Below are 6000 nucleotides of genomic sequence, written 5' to 3' on the forward strand. Positions count from 1 at the left end.
TTTGGCTGCCTCATGTGAAGAGTTGACTCATTGGAAAAGATGAGTCAACTCTGATGCTGGGAGGGATTGGGGGCAGGAGGAGAAGGGGACGACAGAGGATGAGATGGCTGGATGGCATCACTGACTCGATGGACGTGAGTCTGAGTGAACTCCGGGAGTTGGTGATGGACAGGGAGGCCTGGCATGCTGCGATTCATGGGGTCACAGAGAGTCAGACACGACTGAGCTACTGAACTGAACTGATGCGTGCCTAGTGTGGACTCAGTCAGGGTAAGACAGAAGGATGCCCTTAGAAATACGTCCTGGTTTTGCCTTTGGTCAGTCTCATATTAGCCTGTGTCACATATGGATACAAATTTTAAATACTAATGATTTCATGTGGTTCAAACAGTGTTTATACAATAAAGCCTCCTCCCACCCCTGCCCGCTTCTTCTGTTGCTCTCGCCCTGCCGTACTCCCACAGTTGACCAGTTTTAGTTTCCAGTGTATCTTTCCAGTGTTCCTTCATGCAAAAATAAAAATGTATTTGTAATCTCCCAATCTTTGTGCACAAAAGGTAGCATATCACATACTTGGTTCAGTCCAGTTCAGTTCAGTCGCTCAGTCGTGTCCGACTCTTAGCGACCCCATGGACTGCAGCGTGTCAGGCTTCCCTGTCCATCACCAACTCCTGGAGTTTGCTCAAACTCATGTTCATCCAGCCGGTGATGCCATCCAACCATCTCATTTTCTATCCTTCTGCCCCCTTATCTTCCTGCCTTCAATCTTTCCCAGCATCAGGACTTGGTTCAGTAGCTTGCTTTTTTTCATTTAATATATCCTGGAGATGTTTCCATATCAATAAATACAGTCCTTCCTTATAGAGGCATACCTCATTTTATTGCTTTATTATGCTTTGTTGACACTGTTTTTGTGTGTGTGTGTGTGTGTTTTTTTTACACAAATTGAAGTTTTGTGGCAACCTTGTGTTGTTAGATGCCGATTATCATTTAACAATAAAATATTTTAAAATCAAAGTATGAGCATTGTTTTCTAGACATAATGCTAGTAGTTACCAGGCTACTGTATAGTATAAACATAACTTTTACTGTATATACTGAGAAAGCCCCACATTTGTGTGGCTCCCTTTATTTTGATATCTGCCGCATTGCGGTGGTCTGGGACTGAGCCTGCAGTGTCTCTGAGATGTGCATGTACCTGTTTGTATGCTACAGTATTTCATTCACTCAGGGAAGTACTGTAATGTTTTTAAATAGTCCCCCTGCTTCTGCTAAGTCACTTCAGTTGTGTCCGACTCTCTGTGCGACCCCATAGACGGCAGCCCACCAGGCTCCCCCGTCCCTGGGATTCTCCAGGCAAGAACACTGGAGTGGGTTGCCATTTCCTTCTCTAATGCATGAAAGTGAAAAGCGAAAGTGAAGTCGCTCAGTCGTGTCCGACCCTTAGCGACCCCATGGACTGCAGCCTACCATGCTCCTCCGTCCATGGGACTTTCCAGGCAAGAGTGCTGGAGTGCGGTGCCATTGACTTCTCCGAAACAGTCCCCCATGCATGTACAATTTGAGCACTGAGAAATTGTATCAGTGTGCTTTAAGTATATACAGTGCTGCAGGGACCCGTTATTTACTGTAATAAGTAACTCACTAACTCCCCTGGCATTACTACGCTTGGCGTCTCCCACAGTCCCAAGTTCTCCTCTTCACTCTGCAGGTGCCATCTACCTGCTGGTTGAGCATCTCCTTTTGGATGGTGCCCAGCTGTGCTTTCTAACTGTCCCTGCTAGTCCCATGGAACTATTCAAATTAAAATTTAGTCAACTAGTTACATTTCAAGGGCTCAGTAGCCATACGTGGCTTGTGCCTATCATACTGGACAGTGTGGATAAAGAACACTTCATCATTCTAGAATGTTCTGTCAGAGAATGTGGGTCCATAGAAGTTTCAACCTCAGGTTCTGAAAATGTAACCTCTGCTCACCAAGTGTCCTCCCAGTGGAAGTGGCGCTTGTCCAGCTCCCCCAGTAGAATGTCAGCAGCTTGCAGGGCAGGGCTGTGACATCTGTGCATCGCTAGTGCCTACCTGGTACAGTGCCAAGGACCTTATCCATGCTCAGTCCTTGTGGGATGGAAACCCGAGTGACAGGAGACTGAGGTTCAGATGCCTAAGTGTCCCCAGGGTCATAATTAGTCTTGGACGAACTGTGATTGTTCAAACTCCCCAGTAATCACATAACACGTGACTTCTGTTGCCTTTCATCTTCAAAATATCAGAGTCACTGAAAATGAAACTCTTAACAGTAAGGCTGGAGGAAGCCTTTCCTCCCTTCTGAGTTTTTTTCCAGGAAGCTCCCGAATATTGGATCCTAACGATGCTCTGGGACCCTCAGAGAAATTTCTGAAGAACTGTGTGGAGAAAGCTTCACCTCTGGGCTCCAGAAACCAAGCATCTTGTTTCAGTCTGGATACCGCATTCATTTGCATGGGCTGCCGTGACAAAATACCACAGAAGGGGTGACTTACACAGAAATTTATCCCTCACGGTTGTCGAGGATGCAAGTTCAAGGTCAAGGTGTAGGCAGGCTTGGTTTCTCCTGAGGCCCCTCTCCTTGGCTTAGAGATGGATCCTCTCTCCATGTCCTCATGGTCCTTCCTCTGTGAGAAGTCTTCATCCTAATCTCTTCTTACAAAGAAGATTAGGAAGGGCCCTGATCCAGGCAAGTTGGATTAGGCCAACCTAAAGACCTCGTTCTAACTTAATCACCTCTTTAAAGATGTCTCCATATCCAATCCCATTCTGATGTACTGAGGATTAAGACTTCAATGGATGGATTGGGGGTTGGGGGAGGAAGCACAAGTCAGCTCCTGGCACATACTGTCCCCTCCATGGTAGACCTGGAGTCTAGCTTGTCCACATTTCTCTTTGATGAAGAGATAACAGGACTAATGCTATACTTTTCAAATTACAGACTGCTTTTGTTCTATAGGGGAAAAGAAAGCTTGCAGCTTTGATAAAAGTTGGACTGTTTTGCCCTTCAATACACAATGCAGTTGAGATGGTATGGAGTGAAGAGTCTTCGTAAGGAAAAAAAGCAAAAGGAAATACAGGATAGTGGCTGGGGACTGCCCTGGGAGTCCAGTGGCTAAGACTCCCTGCTCCCAATGCAGAGGGCCCGGGTTCGACCCCTGGTCAGAGAACTAGATCCTACATGCCACAACTAAAGATCCATGTGCTGCACATAAGACTGGGTGCAGACAAATAACTAAACACTTTTAAAAAAGCAAAGGACCCAGAGTCCCAGCACTCACACTCCAGCACCAAGTCAGCAGCATGCTACTTTTAAGCCGAGGGTGAGGGGCATGCTTTAGGGGCATCTCCAAAGTAGTGCATGTTCCTCTGACCTAAAGACTAGGCAATAATCTCTTGATTCTGCCCTGGTCAGCTTCATATTAGGCTATTAAATCCAGTCATGGTTTTGTCTTTTTTTAAGATATGGAAAAATTAGGGCAGGGTTAGACATATGAAAAAGTGGCTAAGACTCCACATTCCCAATGCAGGAGACCCAGGTTCGATCCCTGGGTCAGGAAGATGCCCTGGAGAAGGGAATGGCAGCCCACTCCAGTATTCCTGCCTGGAGAATCCCATGGACAGAGGAGCCTGGTAGGCTACATGCAGTTCACGGGGTTGCAAAGGGTTGGGACAAGACAGAGTGACTTTCACATTCACTTTTTTTCACTTAGGCATATAGTTCCAGTCACATCTCACCCACTACCCCCCCATTATAAAAGAAGTACATTTGTTATAAATAATAACAAAATGACAAAGAAAGCCCCTTAATCTTCAACCTGTCAGAGATAATCACTCGAAAATACCTTTCAATTTATTTTTCAAAAACAGGATATAACACTGTAAATCAGCAATACTCCAATATAAAATAAAAAATTAAAAAAAACCCAGGATCATCCTATATACACTTTTTTTAATCTGCTTTTCCACTTATTATATCAAGAATGTTTTTCGGGTTTATTTTTAAAAATCTTGTTTAAAGAATACTGTCACATGGATGTGGCTGAATTTGTTTAACACAGTATCACATGGATAATTTAACTGTGACCATAATATGGATTGGAAAAAAATTTATTAACACAGTGGCTCAGTGGTGAAGAATCTGCCTGCAATGCAGGACACCCAGGAGAATGAGTTCGATCCCTGGGTCAGGAAGATCCCCTGGAGGAGGGCATGGCAATGCACTCCAGTATTCTTGCCTAGAGAATCCCATGGACAGAGAAGCCTGGCAGGCTTCAGTCCATAGGATCGCAAAGAGTCAGACACAACAGAAGCAACTGAGCACACATAATATGGGTTGAAAAAACTTTAACAATTAATTTTTTTTAATTTAAATTAAAAAAAAAAAAAGGAATAGAAACAATACCAAACAACATAGCTGACACTGCTGTTGCAATCCATCCTCCCTGCCTTCTGTTCTGCAGCCACTCCTGTTTACCAGACTTTTCCTAACCTCCTCCCCCTCCTCCCACCACCGTCGCCCCCTCCCCCGCGCCCCCCAAGCCCCGCACCCAAGTACAGACCACCAGCCTTCCTGAGTCGTCCAGACTCAATTCAGCAATTTCTCATTTATCCTGCAAGATCTAGGTCACAAGTCACCTCTATAACTTGGATTTTCTGAGCCTTCCCTTGGGTTCCTCTACGGGGCTCAAAGCTCACAGTCACTCAACAAATGGTTATTATACTAAGTAGCCAGTGCTTACCATTTGTGCCTCACTGAGTGCCTGCTTGTTGTCCTGAGCTGTAGATATGTTTCATGTGGATGAGCTGTGACCAAGCCCTGACGTGTTGCATTAGTTAACAAACAGACCAGAATTTATATGCAAATAAGATGTGCTGTGAAAGTGCTGCACTCAATATGCCAGCAAATTTGGAAAACTCAGCAGTGGCCACAGGACTGGAAAAAGTCAGTTTTCATTCCAATCCCAAAGAAAGGCAATGCCAAAGAATGCGCAAACTACCATACAATTGCACTCATCTCACGCTAGTAAAGTAATGCTCAAAATTCTCCAAGCCAGGCTTCAGCAATATGTGAACCGTGAACTTCCTGATGTTCAAGCTGGTTTTAGAAAAGGCAGAGGAACCAGAGATCAAATTGCCAACATCTGCTGGATCATCAAAAAAGCAAGAGAGTTCCAGAAAAACATCTATTTCTGCTTTATTGACTATGCCAAAGCCTTTGACTGTGTGGATCACAATAAACTGTGGAAAATTCTGAAAGAGATGGGAATACCAGACCACCTGACCTGCCTCTTGAGAAACCTATATGCAGGTCAGGAAGCAACAGTTAGAACTGGACATGGAACAACAGACTGGTTCCAAATAGGAAAAGGAGTACATCAAAGCTGTATATTGTCACCCTGCTTATTTAACTTATATGCAGAGTACATCATGAGAAACGCTGGGCTGGAGGAAGCACAAGCTGGAATCAAGATTGCCGGGAGAAGTATCAATAACCTCAGATATGCAGATGACACCACCCTTATGGCAGAAAGTGAAGAGGAACTAAAAAGCCTCTTGATGAAAGTGAAAGAGGAGAGTGAAAACGTTGGCTTAAAGCTCTACATTCAGAAAACGAAGATCATGGCATCCGGTCCCATCACTTCATGGGAAATGGATGGGGAAACAGTGGAAACAGTGTCAGACTTTATTTTTCTGGGCTCCAAAATCACTACAGATGGTGACTGCAGCCATGAAATTAAAAGACGCTTACTCCTTGGAAGGAAAGTTATGAGCAACCTAGACAGCATATTGAAAAGCAGAGACATTACTTTGCCAACAAAGGTCCGTCTAGTCAAGGCTATGGTTTTTCCAGTGGTCATGTATGGATGTGAGAGTTGGACTGTGAAGAAGGCTGAGCACCGAAGAATTGATGCTTTTGAACTGTGGTGTTGGAAAAGACTCTTGAGAGTCCCTTGGACTGCAAGGAGATCCAAC

The sequence above is a fragment of the Bubalus bubalis genome, chromosome 4 (genome assembly GCF_019923935.1).
Source record: "Bubalus bubalis isolate 160015118507 breed Murrah chromosome 4, NDDB_SH_1, whole genome shotgun sequence".
NCBI lineage: Eukaryota > Metazoa > Chordata > Mammalia > Artiodactyla > Bovidae > Bubalus > Bubalus bubalis.